Source organism: Arachis duranensis, chromosome 9 (genome assembly GCF_000817695.3).
Source record: "Arachis duranensis cultivar V14167 chromosome 9, aradu.V14167.gnm2.J7QH, whole genome shotgun sequence".
Taxonomy (NCBI): Eukaryota; Viridiplantae; Streptophyta; class Magnoliopsida; order Fabales; family Fabaceae; genus Arachis; species Arachis duranensis.
The window spans coordinates 97,936,702-97,957,155 of record NC_029780.3 but is presented as its reverse complement, the minus strand read 5'-3'; the positions used below and the strand labels follow the sequence as shown (position 1 = coordinate 97,957,155).

The 20,454-nt window shown below is 36.1% G+C and overlaps 1 pseudogene; it reads right to left on the bottom strand.

The window, feature by feature from the left end:
* Positions 1–4,707: 4,707 nt before the first annotated feature.
* On the bottom strand, positions 4,708–13,859 carry LOC107466324 (uncharacterized; annotated as a pseudogene).
* Between the last annotated feature and the right edge of the window lie 6,595 nt (positions 13,860–20,454).

Genomic DNA, 20,454 nt, shown 5'->3' with positions numbered 1-20,454 from the left:
AAGTTGTCAGGAGTTGGCAAAACCCCTTTTGGTTACATAGTGGAACTGTTTCTAAAATATATTATTCTCTCTTTTCAAAACATCCCTCCTCAAACCCTCCATGTCCATCACGGTTGTGTGGTGACACTTAGTCCTTCTCCCTAACCATGTAACTGCTGTCAGAGGACAATAAGTATCCTTTGGAGAAAATTCTGGCTCCGATGAGCTTTTTATTACAGAAGAAAGGATCAAAATCCAGAGCGGACTCGCATTGTCCACACCACCTTGTGGGAACCAGTGGCATGCCGAAATCGTCGAAGCTCTTTGTCTTCGGCCATACCTCGAAGTTGAGGATCCTGAACCGACAAAATTTCCAACTCTAACCCGACCTGGCAAATGTTGCAAGACTACTTCTCTCCTTCCCTTCTCCATGGCCATCGTTGCTATGATACAAAGGTCACTCCTCGCGCTCCCTCGCTTCTGGCATCTTCCTTATCGCCTCAGTCGTTGGTCTTTGCTGTCATCAATCGATGGTGGGACAAGGTTTGTCAATGACGACACGATGCCGTTGCTGAGATTCTCTCCCAGATGCTACCTCAAATACATTTGCCGTCTTTGGATGCAAGACTTTGATCGTCGTTGATGACTGAAAGCTTGGTAACCGTCACCGTCGTTGCTATGATTTTGCCCTTGTGCTGCAGCGCCGTTTTCTTCCTCTACATCTCTACACCTCCTTCTCCAACCAAAACCTAGATTGAAGACTTTCTTCTTTGACATTTAGTAGCGTTCTTCTTCTTCTACCTTAAGGTTTCACCATGTCACTACACTGCCAATCGATCCCTGCACATTGCTCTTCCGCAGCACCGTTGGTCCTACACACACCTATTGCTTGGCGTGCATAGGTGTCTGCTGCTGCATTGAGAACTGTTCCGAGGGTTTACCTGAAACTGTAGGTCGATCTCGGACGAGATCTTCTGTGCTGGTCGGAGCTGCGGAGTCCAATCTGATGATCGTGGTCGGAGTCGCTGTGTCCGACTCATTGGACTTGGTGATGATGCTGATCCTTCGTCCTCGGAGGGTGGGGGGTACCTGCAAGGGACTCCAATGCTTAAGTTAGCAAGGGTATTAAACAGGTATTGAGTAGAATCAGAGTATGAGTTATACCTGGGTGCTCCAGTGTATTTATAATGGTGAGGAGTGACCTTTCTGGAGATAAGATAGTTATCTTATCTTATCTTATCTTTATCTTTGAGTGAGGTCATCTTATCTTTAGGGGAACTGCCTTTATCTTTTTGAGCTTTGGCTGCCTTTAGATTGGGCTGTGTTCCTTCGTTTTGGGCCTGCTTTGGGCTCCTTTAGTGATTTGGCCAAGCTCTTTGAAAAGAGGTCGGGCATTGGCCGAGCTCTTTGAGAAGAGGTCGGATAGTCTGACCTGAAGAGGTCGGTCAGCTTGTCGCGAAACATCCCGGGTCGGACAGCTTGACCCAGGGTATGAACAGTGTCCCTGCTTGAGTTCGATCTTTCCATGAGATCGTGCTTTTCAGAGCTTCGATCTCTTTGGAAGTCGTGCTCAAGCATCTGTCTGTCTTGTTTCTTCATTGCTTTGCAATCTTTGTAGATTTTCTAGAGGTTTGGTACTTTACAGTCCAACTTCTTTTGAGTGGTAGTGTGGGTTTTCTACCCTTGTCTTCTGGATCACGCCTTACTTTAAGTTTGTGTTGACAACCCTCTGCTTTGGCGAAGTTATCCTTGCGGCTTGATATCCGGACTTTTAGTGTTTTGTCCAATGACTTTTTAGTGTTCTTTATATAGAACCCCTTTTTTTAGTGTTGGATGATGTTCGTAGCCCTGTTTGAGATTGTGCCTTCTTTGAGTGGAGTTGTATCCTTTTTGGCTAAGCGCATTTGAGCCTTAAGTTGTTTCCCAACCTTTTGGCTTGTTCTTTTTTGAAGTCGTACTTGCGCCTATTCTTTTAGCTAACGTCGACCTGTATGACTTTACCCCTGCTTGAGTTTAGACTTTTCCGTGAGACCGTGCTTTCAGAGTTTCAATCTCTTTGGGGAAGTCATGCTCAAGCATCCTGACTTTGGTCGATCTTCAAGTAGTTTCTCCTTGTGCGAGTCTGGTATTGCCCCTTTTACTTTGTTGAAGGGACTTTTCAGCCTTCTTTCGACTTGTTTGTCTTCGCTGTTCGGGCTTTTTAGTCATAATCCAACAACTTTTTAGGTAGTGTTCCGATCGTAAACTTTTTTATAGTCTGTTTGGATGACTTTTTAGCGTTGTTTTGATTTGTGCGTTTGCCTTTTAAGTAGTGTCTTTTTTCAAGACTTTGTACCTTTTAGCAAAGCATTCCTGGCCTTTCTCTGGCCATTTGCGAGATGTCTTTGTCCGTTTTGTGGATCTTTGTAGAGTGTTGGTACTTTGTAAGGTCCCACATCGGTTGGGGAGGAAAATGAAGCATGCCTTATAAGGGTGTGGATACCTCTCCCTAGCATGACGCGTTTTGACGAGTGAGTGTGGGAGGCTTCAGCCAGCATCCCTATCGTCAAAGGCAAAATCGTGAGGGCTTGTGTGCCAAAACGGACAATATCGTACTAGCGGGTGGTCTGGGCTGTTACAGATGGTATCAGAGCCGGTGCCCAGATCGATGTGCCAGCGAGGGCGCTGGGCTCCCTTAGGGGGGTAGATTGTAAGGCCCACATCGGTTGGAGAGGGGAACGAAGCATGTGTTATAAGGGTGTGGATACCTCTCCCTAGCATGACGCGTTTTGATGAGTGTGGGGGGCTTTGGCCATCATCCCTATCATCAAAGGAAAAACCGTGAGGACTTGTGTGCCAAAACGGACAATATCGTGCTAGTGGGTGGTCTGGGCTGTTACAGATGGTATCAGAGCTAGAACCCGGATCGATGTGCCAGCGAGGACGCTGGGCTCCCTTAGAGGGGTGGATTGTAAGGACCCACATCGGTTGGAGAGGGAAACGAAGCATGCCTTATAAGGGTGTGGATACCTCTCCCTAGCATGACGTGTTTTGACGAGTGAGTGTGGGAGGTTTCGGCTAGCATGCCTATCGTCAAAGGCAAAACCGTGAGGGCTTGTGTGCCAAAACGGACAATATCGTGCTAGCAGGTGGTCTGGGCTGTTACAGATGGTATCAGAGCCGGTGCCCAGATCGATGTGCCAGCGAGGGTGCTGGACTCCCTTAGGGGGGTGAATTGTAAGGCCCACATCGGTTGGAGAGGGGAACAAAGCATGCGTTATAAGGGTGTGGATACCTCTTCCTAGCATGACGCGTTTTGACGAGTGAGTATGGGGGCTTTGGCCATCATCCCTATCGTCATAGGCAAAACCGTGAGGACTTGTGTGCCAAAGCGGACAATATCGTGCTAGCGGGTGGTCTGGGCTGTCTCACGGTTTTGCCTTTGACGATAGGGATGATGGCCAAAGCGGACAATATCGTGCTAGCGGGTGGTCTGGGCTGTTACAGATGGTATCAGAGCCGGTGCCCAGATCGATGTGCCAGCGAAGGCGCTGGACTCCCTTAGGGGGGTGGATTGTAAGGCCCACATCGGTTGGAGAGGGGAATGAAGCATGTGTTATAAGGGTGTGGATACCTCTCCCTTGCATGACGCGTTTTGACGAGTGAGTGTGGGGGGCTTTGGCCATCATCCCTATCGTCAAAGGCAAAACCGTGAGGACTTGTGTGCCAAAGCGGACAATATTATGCTAGCGGGTGGTCTGGGCTGTTACAGATGGTATCAGCCGGAGCTCGAATCGATGTGCCAGCGAGGGCGCTGGGCTCCCTTAGGGGGGTGGATTGTAAGGTCCCACATCGGTTGGAGAGCAGAACGAAGCATGCCTTATAAGGGTGTGGATACCTCTCCTTAGTATGATGCGTTTTGACGAGTGAGTGTGGGGGTTTCGGCTAGCATCCCTATCGTCAAAGGCAAAACCGTGAGGCCTTGTGTGTCAAAGCGGACAATATCGTGCTAGCGGGTGGCCTGGGCTATTACAGATGGTATCAGAGCCGGTGCCCAGATCGATGTGCCAGCGAGGGCGCTGGACTCCCTTAGGGGGGGTGGACTGTAAGGCCCACATCAGTTGGAGATGAGAACGAAGCATGCGTTATAAGGGTGTGGATACCTCTTCCTAGCATGACGCGTTTTGACGAGTGAGTGTGAGGGGTTTCGGCTATCATCCCTATCGTCAAAGGCAAAACCGTGAGGCCTTGTGTGTCAAAGGGGACAATATTGTGCTAGCGGGTAGTTTGGGCTGTTACAAATTGCAAGTATGAATTTCAAGACATTAAATATACATAAAAAATTACAAGTATTTCCATGATAGGACAACCATTAGCTTCGACACTTGAAAGGAAAAAAAATTTGCTTAAAGAAGGCTCATTTAAGTTCGAATTAAAAGATATAAAATCACATAACATAAACAGCAACACTTAAATAATCTTACGCCATTTCTTTTTCCTTTCACGAACACAACCCTAATCTCCACTTGTGTTAACAATAAGAATTGGAAAGAACAAAAGATTTGCTGTAAACCTTTAAATAAATTTTACTCAAAGCAGCATATGCAGGATACAAAATTTATGCTACCAAAAGTAAGCCGGTTAATGCCCACTTTGATCTCCATAAAGTACATGCATCAATCATTTTAGTTCTCATTGATTTTAACGAGTCAAGTAAAATGATTCACGCGTGTACATAGAAGAACCAAATTAAGCATTAACCTGCAAAAAAATCATTATGTAAACTAATTTGTGCATGCCTTCCATGCTCAGCTGAATTTCTAAATTTCGTGTTGGTCTATAACTTGTGTATGTAAGCCTTAACTCCATGTGTATGTCATTAGTTCCAATTTCATCGCTGGAATACTTTTCTTGGCATGATGGAAATGGAGCACAGCAGGACACCTCCATAGCATTGCAGACCCATTCAGAAAAATCACCTTTGAAAAACTGCAGTAGAAAGGTGTGAGAAGATTTAATAACAGTCAACAAATATTTTTGATAGTTTGAAAAAGATGATGTTGGTAAATGTCTTTCAATTCAAAGATAAATATTTAAATTTCAAACGTACAAACATTAACATGAATGCAGATGAAATTGAGAACAATAATGAAATGAAGTATTAAATACCATTGTTTGTAAAAAGTCACATACAAACCTACAAAAAATAAAAATAAATGGGTTAGTGGCAAATAGGGAGGCTTTGAACTTCTCAAGGGGTAAAAGCTATAATTAATATTAGAAGAGAGATCCAATGATAGGAATACGTAATTAAATATAAGCATACTTTGGAAACCTTTCCTCAACTATTGATGTGTGTAAATTCCTGCTAAGTTGCAAATTTAAAAATACAAGGACTTTAGTTGAGCATGTATATACATATATTGATCATTAATTTATAAGCAAAATTTTATATAATGTAGAGTTTTCTACCCGCATCATGTAATATAAATTATGATATGATAGAAGCTGAGACCCCATGGCGTCTTTAGTGACAAGGTAATGGATGTAGGCTCTGGTGTAGTTCTTGCAGACCTATGAGGAAAAAATAAAAAATATAAACATATGCCAATTTCGTCAAATAATTCATCAAATAAAGAAGTACCCTCTCAGAAGCATACCATACAAGGGCAGGTAGGATCAATTGGTTGAGTATCATCAGCCATGGCTCTGTGTTTTAGTTTTAGTACTCCCTACAAATATACCGCAAAGAATTAAGTTTAAAATCATGCAGATGCATCAACAAATGAACTATGACGGCAGGAAAAAATTATAAGGTTATGTTCAGCTAGATGGAAAAGAGGTGCTACATTTTGTGGTGCTAAATTTTAAAGGAAGAAAGGAAAAATTTTAGAGTAAAATTCACTAATTCTACGGATAAATTTTACTTTATATTTGACCATGGTAAATGTTTGCCCCCATTTAGTGAATTGCATATTTGAGCTCTTGAGAATTTTTATTTTCTCTGTATACCAAACAACTTTTAACTTTAAGGAGATAATATTTTTCTCCTTTAATTTTTATTCCATAAAGTTTTGTTCCCAAAAATTTTAATTGTAACATAGACTAAATTGTCCAGAAAATGGGAAAAAATCACCTCAGGAATAAGGGCAGTCCCAAAACGTGCTGTACGGGTAGGGTAGACACAATCATACATGTCTGCACCCAAAGCACTACAAACAACAATATCAAGTGGATAACCAACTCCCTGGAACAAGTACAAGTAAATGGTATGAAATTGATTTAATTTGAAATGTATATCAAAGTAATGGCTGCTATGATGGAAGTTATTCTGACCATAACGTATCGTTGTTTATCTCTGGCAAAGTAGCAGTGCACTGAGCAACAACTCGCCAAAACGAATCTTTATCTTTGCCTCCTGCAAGACCGCCAATATCATAGCTGTGACAAAAGAAAATTATATTAAGCTTCTTAGCAGCATTACGAAACTATTGATTCCACAGGTCCTCCTTTATTTCACAAGGTTACTTCTAACTATAGTATGTCAAAGAAAGAAGACCTTTATCTATTCATGCATATTTTTGGAATGCTATACTATTTTTCTTCACTTTTTTGATAAGTACTAGATACCAGATCAACAATCCTAGTTTTTCTTTTCTTTTGTTAAATTGAATCAGGAATAACACATTAAATTGTCTCGAGTTAGTTTAACTCACAATTTATAGTTTAACTTTAAGAAATTACACAGTAATGATTCATGAATAATATGACCAAGTCGATTTTGTGTGGTGCCTAAACAAAAAGAAACTGGAGCTAACATTCAAACCAGCTAGTATTGTATACTATCTAGTATATAGTTCTAAAAGACAGCACAAAATAAATAAATAACATTAGAAATGGCAATAAGCTTGAAACCACAAAATAGACTAATGACTAAATAAACTTACACTTACCCAAACAAGTTGCAGTCTACCAAACCTTTGACACAGATGTCCCTGAGTACAACATATTGCAAATTATAAATTTATAGTTAGTTACTTGTTTCACAACATCCACATTGATAATAGGAAGAACATCATGGTTTGTGCTAAAATTTACCTCAACTCAGGATCTAAACCACCTTGTACAATACCAAACAAGTTCTGATCGTGAAGTCTCTTGTGCGCTATTAACAGAAGGAATGTCCATTATATTTAGCATTGGACCAAAGACTTAAATGATACACTTCAATAACATAATTACATGCTATGCATCTGTCTATCCATCTAAGCATTCGATACATAGCTTCCTCAATTCTTGGACCAGTAATGGTGGTCTTTACGACATCATCTAAAGTCATAATAATATCTGCTCCAATTCTATTCTGTACAATTTATGACGAACATAATAAAGAAAAATCAATTTTCTTAAAATATATTATTACAGTTTGCTAGCCGTAAGCTCCAACCAAAAACTCCAGAGCAGCTACAAGAAACCAGAAATTATTGAAGGCATTAGGAAAACATGCATAAGAACAACAAATCAATTTCCAGTGCTATACTTTGTAGTCAGTACTACAATCTGTTATGCATTGTCACTTGCAATTTTCTATGAGGCTTAAATTATAAACATTAATTGAATATCTAATAAAATATCATCTTTCTCAATTTGGAAATACTATATTGGGAATAACTATAACTTAAAACAAGAATTTAATGAACAACTTTTTATCTGAAAGCAAATAATAATATGTGGAGTCCTAAAAGTTTTTCAAATTTTAAATAAACTATCAAGTATTGATTGAAAGAAATATATGGAGGAAAAATAATTAATCTACATACTTGTATCTAAATAGATTCTTTGGGTGTAAGAAGCATTGGCTTGCCATTCACCGGTGACTGAAGCAAGAAAATAATTCTATAGTTACAAATAACAGAATTTCATTGTAAATTACAATTGCAACCTTTTTTTTTATAATTTTGTCTTGTCTTAAAATGGAAAAAAGGTTAGATATAAATTTGCCTACGAAACTTGAAAATAATATATACCTGAAATGTCACACCTTCTTCTGTGATATCAGCAAGATGCAACAATGAGACCTACAACATTAGTTAGGTAGATTGGTAAGACTTTTAACAAAAAATATAAATGATTTTTTTCAACATCATCATTGAATATAGTTATCAATTAGCAAAAAAGATAATACAGATTCACTTCACACAACAAATTTAGCTCCAATCTCATTTTTTTTGGTCCTGCCTAAGTGCCTATCCACACAGCCTTAGGCTTCTTTCTGTTATAACCTTGATTACTTTCAATACTTCTCTTAGTATGATCGACATCATTCTTCACTTTGAAGTGACATTATACTATAATTTTTGATTCTGATACAGCTAAACTTGTACAAAGGTTGAAGACAGAAACACAATAATAAGAAAAAACACAAGCCACAAACAATGCTGTAGCATGAAAAATTATCAGATAAAATTAGTATGCAACAGTATTACTTGATGGAACCCGATGATAATAATATAATTACTAGAATGCTCGAAATTACAACAGTAAAAGGAAAAAGTATACATTAAGTCAAACAACAACCATTTGAAAGCCACAAGAGGCTGTAAGCATAGCCCGTGGCCAGTTCATAAAATTGTGAAGACCACCAACTTCTTCGAGAAGCTCGGAAGTAGGTCGAAGGGCCAAGTGATATGTGTTTTCCAGAATTATTTGGCAACTAATTCTCTCAAGTTCATTATTTGTCAAGCCTTTGATTGTCCCTGTTCATTTAAAACCCCCAATTAAGAATGCAAAATTGTGACATCTATAGTGCAAGATAACCATTTAGAAATCTGTCAAAAGCCTAGGAAAGAGAAAATCAACTCAATCAATGCAAATATCAACATTGAATGTTCTATGGACATGAGTAACCGATGTTCATAATTTTCCCCCAAAACAACAAACTCAATATAAATGCAATATTATATTATAAAAATATGAAACAATTTGGCAACAATTTTGAAGGTGAACTTTGTTATCTTATAGCATGAAATGGCTTGAGCATGAGAATGAAAAACACTAGAAAAAATAGAAAACTTCATTTGTTGCATATCTGATACGTGGTCAGGAGGGAATTTTCGAGCTAAGGGACGGAATGGTAATCTTGTCATATTCAAGGATCTGAATACTAGAAGAATTATACCAAGCCAGTCTTGGACATCAAGAAGACCTAGAATCTGTCTCTCAAAAATAGTAGTTCTGAAAGGACGACAACTCATAAGGCCCATTGGGCTAAGTCAAGACAGCAAGAAGCCCAATAATGCTTTTTAAATTCAATGGGAAGCATAATTTATTATTAATTTTTAAATTTTCGGGCATTTATTTTGGTTTGTTTTGTTGTTAGAGTTTGTTGGAAGATTTGATTTACTTTTGATTTGCTTAGTAGTATTTTTAGGGATTTTAAATTTAAATCAAATCTGATCTGATCTAATAAGATCAAATCTGATTTAAATTAGTTATCATATCTTTAGGATTTTAAAATTTAAATCAAATCTGATCTAATCCAATAAGATCAAATCTAATTTAAATTAGTTACCTTATCTTATCTTTTAACTAGTTTGTTTGGGGTCTATTTAAACACATTTAGTGAGACAATTTACATAACTTTTGATGAATAAATTTCAGTTGCTTTTAAGCACGTTTTATTATGTGAGAAGTGAGGTGAGTGATTTGCTTCGCTTGTTGTATGAGGAAGATTGGAGGATCCAACACTAAGGTGATTTGCGTGGTGGTTTCTTTCCGTTTTCGTCCTCTGATCTAGGTTGTCAAGGACAAATTTTTTGAAGGTCTAGTAGGGAATCTTTTCTGGTGACCTAGGTTGCTAAGAACAGGTATCTTAGAGGTCTAATAGGAAAACCTTTATCTATCTTTTATGTTTTCGCTGTGTCTCTTTATGCCAATAAATTCTTCTTCTTGATGTCATTCTTTTCTTGTCCCTTTTACCGAATAATCCTTATCTATTATGATATAACCCCTAAGTCCCAGTCTATTCCTTATCATCTGGTATTAGTTACAGGTTGTAGGTAAATTCTCATTTATCTACACGTTTCATGAGTCTTGTTTAGTCTTTTTTTTCTCTTTAATTTCTGTAAATTCACGTTAGAGTAAAAAAAATGAAAAAATTTCTTTTTTAATTTTGTTTTTGCAATTATTCTATCTTTAAGTCAGTGTCTGAAAAAAAATTATTGAGTATTACGATAGTGATGATGACGGAATCTCATATGTGAAAAGGGTTTTCGATTGAAAATCCCTGCATTTAAAGGAGGAACAATCCTGAAGCTTATTTCGAATGGGAAAGGAAGATAGAGTCAATTTTTACAAATTGCATCCTTTCAGAGGAAAAGAAGGTTTGACTAGTATAAGCCAATTTTTCTGATGATGCACGTATATGGTGGACTGAATTAGGAAGATCTAGAAGACGGTACAGAAAGAGCCCAATTAGCAGCTGGGAGAAGATGAAGAAAATCATGAAGAGCCAGTTTGTGCCATCATCATAGCACATGAAGAATTGAGTTGTGTCATCATCATACCACAATGCAATTTTTGGAAAATTTTGTAAGTTACAACAAGTCTCACAATTTGTGATGGAGTACCACAAAGAGTTTCTATATTTGATGGAGATGGCTAAAATTAAAAGGAATCCTGAGATTCTTATGGACTGATTTTTGTTTGGATTACGCAAAGAACTTGCAGATACAGTCCAACATTACCGTTACACGACCATGAACGATTTGGTCAAATTGGCCATTGACATAGAGCAGGTGCAACAAATGTTAGATCGACATAAGAAGAGGATTTCTTCTACGCCTAACTTTCATTCTTCTTCAAAGCCAGAGATGGAAGAATTTGTTGAGTATGATGTAGAGGGTGATGTGTCTTTAGAAGATTCAAAAGTGCAGAATTTCTCAACTAGGTCCTTGGGATGTGAGCAATTTGAAAAATATGAGAGAAAAAAGTTGAGAAAGAGATTGAGTGTTTGAGTGAAAAGAATCCATGTTTGATTGAAAGCTAGAGTTTTGAGAGAAAATATGAGAATAGTGAGCGGGAGGAGTCAATGAACGAAAAAGAAACTGAGAACAATAAACACGCTTGTGAGAGAGATCTAGACATATCTAGCTTTGACAAGAGTGCATAGTATCATTGAATTTCACGGAGTCCTTAATTTCTCGTACATCTAACTATAAAATTCCTAGTATTTTTATATCAACTCTCCCAAGCTTTGTAGATTCACTCGTCAATTATGGAGGCATTAATATGGAGGAAGAAAGACAAATTGCACACTTTAGACAAGATGGTAGAAGCATGGTTGGAAAGATTGAACTTGCACACATGAAAGACATAGCCACAATTCAATGGGTAGAAAAGAGTCATCAAACCATGGTATTTAAACCCGGAGATTGGGTTTGGATTCCTTAGAGGGACGAAGAGCATCTCATTCAAGATTGAGGACGAATCTTTTTGAAGAGGGAGAGAATGATACGTAGTCAGGAGAACGTTTTCGAGCTAAGGAATGGAATGGTAATCTTGTCATATTCAAGGATCTGAATACTAGAAGAATTGTACCATGCCAGTCTTGGACATCAAGAAGACAAAGAATCCGTCTCAAAAACAGTGGTGCTGAAAGGGCGACAACTCATAAAGCCCATTGGGCTAAGTCAGGACAGCAAAAAGCCCAATAATGCTTTTCAAATTCAATGGGAGGAATAATTTATTATTCATTTTCGAATTTTCAGACATTTATTTTGGTTTGTTTTGTTGTTAGAGTTTGTTGGAAGATTTGATTTGCTTAGTATTATTTTTAGGGATTTTAATTTAAATCAAATCTGATATAATCTAATAAGAATAAATCTGATTTAAATTAGTTATCATATTTTTAGGATTTTAAAATTTAAATTAAATCTGATCTAATCCAATAACATCAAATTTGATTTAAATTAGTTATCTTATCTTTTAACTAGTTTGTTTGGGGTCTATTTAAACACCTTTGGTGAGACAATTTACATAATTATTTATGAATAAATTTCAGTTGCTTTTAAGCACATTTTATTGTGTGAGAAGTGAGGTGAGTGATTTGCTTCGCTTGTTGCATGAGGATGATTGGAGGATCCAACACTAAGGTGATATGCGTGGTGGTTTCTTTCCGTTTTCGTCCCTCTGATCTAGGTTGTCAAGGACAAGTTCTTTGAAGATCTAGTAGGGAATCCTTTCCGGTGACCTAGGTTGCTAAGAACAGGTATCTTAGAGGTCTAGTAGGAAAACCTTTATCTATCTTTTATGTTTTCGCTGTGTCGCTTTATGCCAATAAATTCCTCTTCTTGATGCCATTCTTTTCTTGTCCTTTTTACTGAATAATCCTTATCTATTGTGATATAAACCCTAAGTCCCAGTTTATTCCTTATCATTATGTAAGAATTAGATTGGGACTTAGGAGCTATATCACAATAGATAGGGATTATTTAATAAAAGGGGACAAGAAAAGAATGACATCAAGAAGAGGAATTTATTGGCATAAAGAGACACAGCGAAAACATAAAAGATAATTAAAGTTTTCTACTAGACCTCTAAGATACTTGTTCTTAGTAACCTAGGTCACCGAAAAGGATTTCCTACTAGACCTTCAAAGAACTTGTCCTTGACAACCTAGATCAGAGGGATGAAAATTGAATCACTCAATCTTATCCATGTAACCAGCGAAGCAAATCACTCACCTCTCTTCTCACGCAATAAAACGTGCTTAAAAGCAATTGAAATTTATTCATCAAAAGTTATGTAAATTGTCTCACCAAAGGTGTTTAAATAGACCCCAAACAAATTAGTTAAAAGATAAGATAAGATAGCTAATTTAAATCAGATTTGATCTTATTGAATTAGCTCAGATTTGATTTAAATTTTAAAATCCTAAAGATATGATAACTAATTTAAATCAGATTTAATTTTATTAGATTAGATCAGATTTGATTTAAATTTAAAATTCCTAAAAATACTACTAAACAAATCAAAAGTAAATCAAATCTTTCAATAAACTCTAACAACAAAACAAACCAAAATAAATGCCTGAAAATTCAAAAATTAATAATAAATTATGCCTCCCATTGAATTTGAAATGCATTATTGGGCTTCTTGCTGTCCTGACTTAACCCAATGGATCTTATGAGTTGTCTCCCTTTCAGCACTATTGTTTTTGAGACGGATTCCTGGTCTTCTTGATGTCCAAGACTGGCATCTAGTATTCAGATCCTTGAATATGACAAGATTACCATTCCGTCCCTTAGCTCAAAAATGTCCTCCTGACCACGTATCAATATCAGAAAGGATAAATTGGAAACTCTAACCTTGAGTACCCACTGGCATAAATAATGGTGTTTGACACACAAAGTGAGGGAGGGTCAATTGAGCTGCACGAGCACGGTTGAACCGGCCAAGAATCTGAGAAAACAAACATAATAATAAAACTTCAGGAAAAAAAAAACCAAAGAATGGTTTAACAAGTGCACACAATGCTTCTCAGCCATTATCTAGAGTTATCACTTATTCTCTTGTATGCATATCCATATCATTCTTTCAAACTCAGTCATCCAAAGGTAAAACAACCAGATCAGAGAAGTAATCGGAAAGATTTCACGAAAAATGAAAAGAGAGAGAGACAGAGAGAGACAGAGAGAGAAAGAGAGGGAAATCTCAAAAGTTACCGCGTTACGACCAAAGGAAACGATGCGTTGACAGAGGAGACATCGGAAAAAGAGACGATCGAAGCATGTGGTAGCGGTGGCGGCCAAGGGACGAATGAATATGGTGGTGGTGATGACGGTGGCGATGGAGGCGGCGACGGCTGCGAGCTTTAGGGTTGAAGCTAGCCTCTTGCACATTTCGACGAGATCTCTCTCTCACACGACGACGGCTGCGAGAGCTTTAGGGTTTGTTAGGACGGGGTTGAGAATTTTAATTATGTGCAATACTGGGGGGATTTTTAAAATTATGGAGGGGAGTTTTATAATTTGCCACAAATAAAATATTTTGTGTAGGTTTTTAAAACTTCCACTAAAAAACCTCCATTAATTATTAAGAATTTTGTAGTGAACCATCCACGTAGTTATTAAAATAATCATCCAGCTACCTAGTGAAATGACCATCCAGCATTTGTTAATTGTATATACTTAAACCGAATCGAACAAAATAACCATCTAATTAAGAATTAAAATAACCATCTGCATACTTAGTGAATTTAACATCCAGCATATTTGACTTATATTTATTTAAATCCGTTATCAATGTAGGAACTTTCGGTACTTACCTTATTAGATTGTTCACCCTTCACATCGCATAAGTTAAGAAGGTTGTCATCTGAATGAGTAGTATTGACATTGGTGAATGAAGATGGACCATTACAAAATTCTTCACCCAATGAAGATTCCATCAACGGGCACGGGAGGGGGAAGGCACGCCAAAAAAAAAAGAAAAAGAAAAACCTTTCCATAACACTACTTCCAATCTTGGCTTCTCAAGATATCCAAGTTATTAATTTGTTAAACACATTGCCATTGCCAATTTTGACAGTATAAGCAATGATAATCTTATTTTCTTCTTAAAATATTGCACAAGCATCATTCATTGCTACCTTTGGCTGCGGAGGGAACTGCCACACATTGTGAGGCTACAACGGTGTCAGCGGGGACTGTGGTGGTATCGGCACGATCGGCGGAAAAAGGTGCAACAGCAAGGGAGTTGCATGGATGCAGCTACGGAGGGATCTGCCTTTGCTATGGAGGGATATCGGCGCAAGGTGAGGCTTCGGGGTGAGGCTGCGGCGGCATCAGTACAGACAACGGGGGCGCAGCGGCGCGAGGTGAAGCTGCAGTGGCGTGCACAGGCTGCGGTGTTTTGACTGCGTCTGAACGGCGTGACTGGAACAATGGCTTTATGCTTCGTCGGAACGGTAGTAACCAGCAACGACAACGAGTTTTTGCTGTGGATCGGAGATCGACGACGACAAGTTTTGGGCGTGTACCGAAAATTGTGAGGTTATGGTGAGATTAGTAGTAACCGTATGCAGTGTGAATGTATTTAATTGCTAATTCTAATTTGTCAAAATTTAAAATTCGAAATTAAATAATTAATTAATAATCTAGTTTTTTATTTTAATTTTATCTTTTTTTAATTTATTATTCACATTGTTTACTATTATCATTGTTTCTCTCTACTTTCTCAAAAACGATTAAACATAAGAAAATAAAACTACTAATTAATAAAGATAGGTAAACGATAAACCCATACGATGCTTCTTTACTTCGAGTTTTTCACGTGAAATGTATTTTTAGCTTAAGTGCCTCTGAGAGTTAAAAAAATTTGTACGAAGACAGGTTGTTTGGATTTTTTATTTAAATAAATTAAATAAATATTTTATTTATTAAAATAAATAATTATAAAAATTATTATGAAAATACGTCTCTCAATTTTATCTTGTTTACACTGTAAACGAGATACGTGTTAAATTAAAGCGTTTACAGTGTAAACGATATATATTAAGACAAATTTCTAATTGTTATAAAAGGATATGAAATCCTTGGCATTTTTCACATACGTTTCATATCTTCTTCTCTTCTATTTTTCTTCTTAAAAATAGACAAAAACGTCCAGTAGTAGTGGATATGTGGTTGTCTGTGTATTATATACCCCAATTGTCGTATGAGAAACAACGACAATAGGGTGATATTTGAGTGTGAGAATCCGTTACTATTGCGCACTCAGTGCATAAGTTCGTTGTCCGAGTTGAAGAATTTGATATTGAGCAACTTTGATGGTATAGGGAGAAGAGAGATCGGGAAGGGTGGGGTATAGGTTGCTAGCACTGTCGGGTAATGGAGTTTTTCGGTTTCGACTGTTTCGGCTCTAGGACGACGAGCATGTGCGACTCATATTTGACATCTATGGGAGAATCATAGCGGAACAAGTGATGGAACTTTCCGACAAGGTTGGTGATGTTGGTGGTGGTGGTTTTGTACACTCGACCTTTGTGCAGGATGACCCACCTCTCGCACCACCACTGATTCATGTTGCCAGTCTAGTGGAGACATGGAGGTGGGTGAGGAAGACCCCGACGAAGAGTAGCGGATAGCAACGATAGTGATTCCTCTTAAGATGATGACGACGAGAAGTTTGTACCGGATATGCCGGCTGAGACAACGATGCATTATGTTTTGCCTCTCCCCACCCGATTCCGACTCTCTTGGATGTACCAAGTCACTATCATACATTGGATCTGGACGTCATGCATGAGAAATCTCCGTTTTTCAACATTGGAGAAAAGGATTACAACATAAACGATGAGGTAGAGTTTCGAGTCGGCCACATATTCAAATGCAAAGATGCAGTAATGCAGGGGTGAAGAACTACAATATTCACAAAAGTGCTGAGTACCGAATGGTCGAATTGGACCGATTAAAGTACCATGTGCATTGGCGTCAAGCTCCAAATGGATGTCCCTAGAGTCTCTGTGTTGCCCTCCAACAAAACCTCGGATACTGGTGAGTTCAAGTTTAATTGTGGCGTACTTACTCATTTATGATTGCTATATATTGAGTAGTTTCTAACCATGGAACTTGTGGGTCTCAGAACGCCATCGCTCCACGAATGTCGTTGTCGAATACAAAATCCCTGAGAAACACTATGTTGCCGAATCTAGCCTCTCTCAGATACGGAATAATGGTATTGGGTGGTGGAAGCGTGTGACTCACTCGCTGGAGCAGAAGTAAGCGAGACCTCTGACAACAGAATCTAAAATAAGTTACAAGAAAAATGCTAAGAACTAATATTTAGTGAATTTTTTTAAAATCTATTTATTTATTATATGTTTTAAGTCATAAATTTTAAACTTATTATTTTAAATTTTAAATTATAAATTCTAAAAAAATTAACTAATATTAATTAACTAAAAATTAATTCTTTTTATAATTTTTTTGGTTATAAATATTTTTTATTCTACATTGATTTAAGTCTTTTACCATTATTATGATTAAGATATGAAAACGATATGCATTTATCATCTCTTTTTCCTTTATTTTTTTGACAAATAATGTATCTCTTTTCCTGAAATATATGTATCCCTTTTCCACTAACTCTATCTTGTTTTAAAACAAAAGGTAATATTGCGCAATTCTCCTTTATGAGATTGATCCAATTATTAGTAATTTGAATGAATTAAACTATAAATTTCTGTTTTGAATGAATTAAACTGCACCAATAGTTGCCGAATTAATTTCATCAGAAGGGAATCAATGAGAAAAAAATTTTCTGAACTTAAATCATATCACAACCAAACAAATTAACATGGAAGTAATTTATATACCAAAAATGCTAGACAAACCAAATTTTTTTCTTTTAACTAAATTTAATCAAGTCAAATTTACATAAGTACCTTTATTATGTTTTTGTTCTTTTTTCTTTTTTTTTTTTTGTCCTCCTTCTCTTTTTCTTCCACTTTTATTATCATCATCATTATGATCATCATTAACACCATCTCTTCTTTCTCCACTTCCTCTTCTTTTTTATGTTCTTTTTTTTTTATTTCTTCTCCTCTTCTTTTTTTCTTTTTCCTCCATCATCATCATCAACATCAACATCATCATCATAATTTTCTTCTTAATTTAAATCACACAATTAATTTAACGATAACAAAAGTAACACAAATATTTTTAGTTAATAACACAAGAAATCTGTTAAAAATGATACTGAAATTTTGATAAATGACACAATAAGTTTTTAAGAGTTAATAGTCAAAATCGTTCTTGAAAAATTGCCTGATTTCTATTTCGGTCCCTAAAAGATAAAATTAATCAAAAGAGTCCTCAAAAGATAATCACGTTGGTAGAGTTCGTCCTTCTGTCTGACTAACGTTCGCTGAGGTAGAACATTAACTGACAGTGTGGCACACCTTAAATGTGACAATGTTGATGCTGACAAGATAATTTTGTTAAATTAAGTCAAATCAATCCCAATGTTAGAACCCTAATCCCAATCTTAAACATAAATAACTCTTCTTCTCTGGTTGGAGATCTTTACACGTTCTTTTAGCAAGCATACCCAACTTCAATGCACGACAATGAAGATACTGACCTTCATCCCTAACCTTAACAGAAACACAAACTGAGATAACAAATAATAGTGTATAAGCTCATTCAATTTTAGTGCAAACTCAGATTTCATCATAGAAAATAAACTGATACACCTGCTAAGGTGGCCCATTTTCGAAAACTTAGAAACCAAGGAGTTTCACGACACAAAATTCTTGTTGGGTATTTCACCGAACAGCTTCTTTGCATCATAGATAGAACTCATATTGAGGTAACTTGATATACAAGTTGATCACTGATAAATTCATCTCTAAAATCTAAAAATTTGAATACACAAGCATGAAAACAACTCTGGAAGATTCAACCCCACTACATGATAGTACTTTTCCACCACCGCCACCGCCGTCAATATAGAGAAGAAGAGTTATTTATACTTGAGATTCGGATTAGGGTTCTAATATTGGTTCTAACATCTAGGGAATTAAAGTTTGCTTATGCTTGTTAATTTTGCACTCTGGTAGCACGAACTCGTGCGCAAGTGTCGCCTCGCAGAATGTGAAGTAAACAGAGATGTTCAAAGCTTGGGTGAGTGTCTTAGGAAAGAACGTCAGAGAGAACAGAGGAGACATGGTTGTTTTAAGTGGTGATTACGGGAGAGATGTTTGAATACATCAAACGACATTGTCTCAACACTTGGAGGCAGGAAAAAAATCAAAGCTAGGTTTGGGGTGTGCCACGTTTACGAACATTATCCACGTCATCAATTGAGATGACGGAAGGACGAACTCTACTAACGTGATTATTTTTCGATGACTATTTTGATTAATTTTATCTTTTAGAAACTAAAAGAGAGATTGATTAATCTTTCAAGAACGAATTTGGCTATTAACTCAAATTTTTAAAGATTCACAAATTCAAACTCTTAACTCACTCAACCAATAAAATACATTCAAATGTGTTTGGAATAAAAAACTATATTAATTTGTTACAAATGACATAGAAATGACTAAATCTCTTATATATGAGTTTAATAACAATCAATTAGTTCAATAATAAGAAAATTTGGTTAAGAAATTTCCTATGTCACTGTTAAGAAATTTCAGTGTCAAAAATTAAGAAATTTTCTATGTTATTATGGTTAAAAATTTTTGGTATTATTTTTATAATAAATTCAACACAAATCAAAACTCCTCCTCCTTCTTCTCCTCCTCATTTTCTTCTTCTTAACAAGAACTCGTATGATAGTTAAAAAATTTTGGTGTCAAAACTAAATTTTTTTTTTGTCACGATTTAAAAATTTTGGCGCTATTTCTAATAAATTTCACATAATTCAATTTTTTCCTTCCTCCTCTTTTTTTCATATTTTCATAATTATTTTTGTTTCACTTTCTTAACAAGAACCTATGTCACGAATAAAAAATTTTAGTGTCAAAACAAAAAAAATTTCTATATCATGATTATAAATTTTTGATGCTATTTTTCTGATAAAGTCAACTTTTCCTTCTTCTTCTTTTTAATAAGAATAAAAAAAAGAAAAAAAATACTGTAATAACTATCGGTAGAAAAAAAGAAAGAGAAAAAATAAAAAAATACAATAACAACAGTAACAATAAAAGAATGATAATGAAAAGAAAATATTTAAAAAAAATGTGTAATTTATATACACATTGTGTAAGTAATTTTTATTATATTTAAACTGATTTAATTAAATTTAATTAACAAAAATACTTAAATATATAACCGAATCAATTATATATATATAGCATGGAACTCATTAGTTCGGTAAGTGTCCAATTCTTTTCACTCCCACCAACATACCTTTATATAATGGCCAATTTTATGATGCCTATGAATTGATGCTTAAATTTTGCCTAATTTATCTTTTATAGTAAATTTTGATTTTTTAAAAATTATTTATTGTTATATCTTTTAAATTAAATATTATTTTTTAACTTCTTTTAGTAAATAGGCAATATCTTTTAAGCACCATAGCATTCACCTTACATAATATCCAACAGTGCCAATTCTCTTCTGACCATGATTAATAAAGTTCAAATTAAAACAAAATGCATAAATACAAACAATATAACAAAACTATGCTAAATAATAAAAAAACCCCTCAAACATGAAAGACAAATCTAAAGGCCCTCTTTCCCAACTAAATTATTAAGTTTTTTTTTAATGGTATATCTCAATTCGACAGGTAAGAATTAATTTATTATAGATCTAAACTCTATTTAATAATTTGTCATTGTCTAATAAATTGTTGCATACATAAAACAAAATTCAAATTCTAACACTTATTTAAATAAACAAATGAGCTGATGACTACTCGACCAATTCAAGTTGACTATTACATTTTTCTTTAATGAATGAAAAAAATAAGAATACTAAG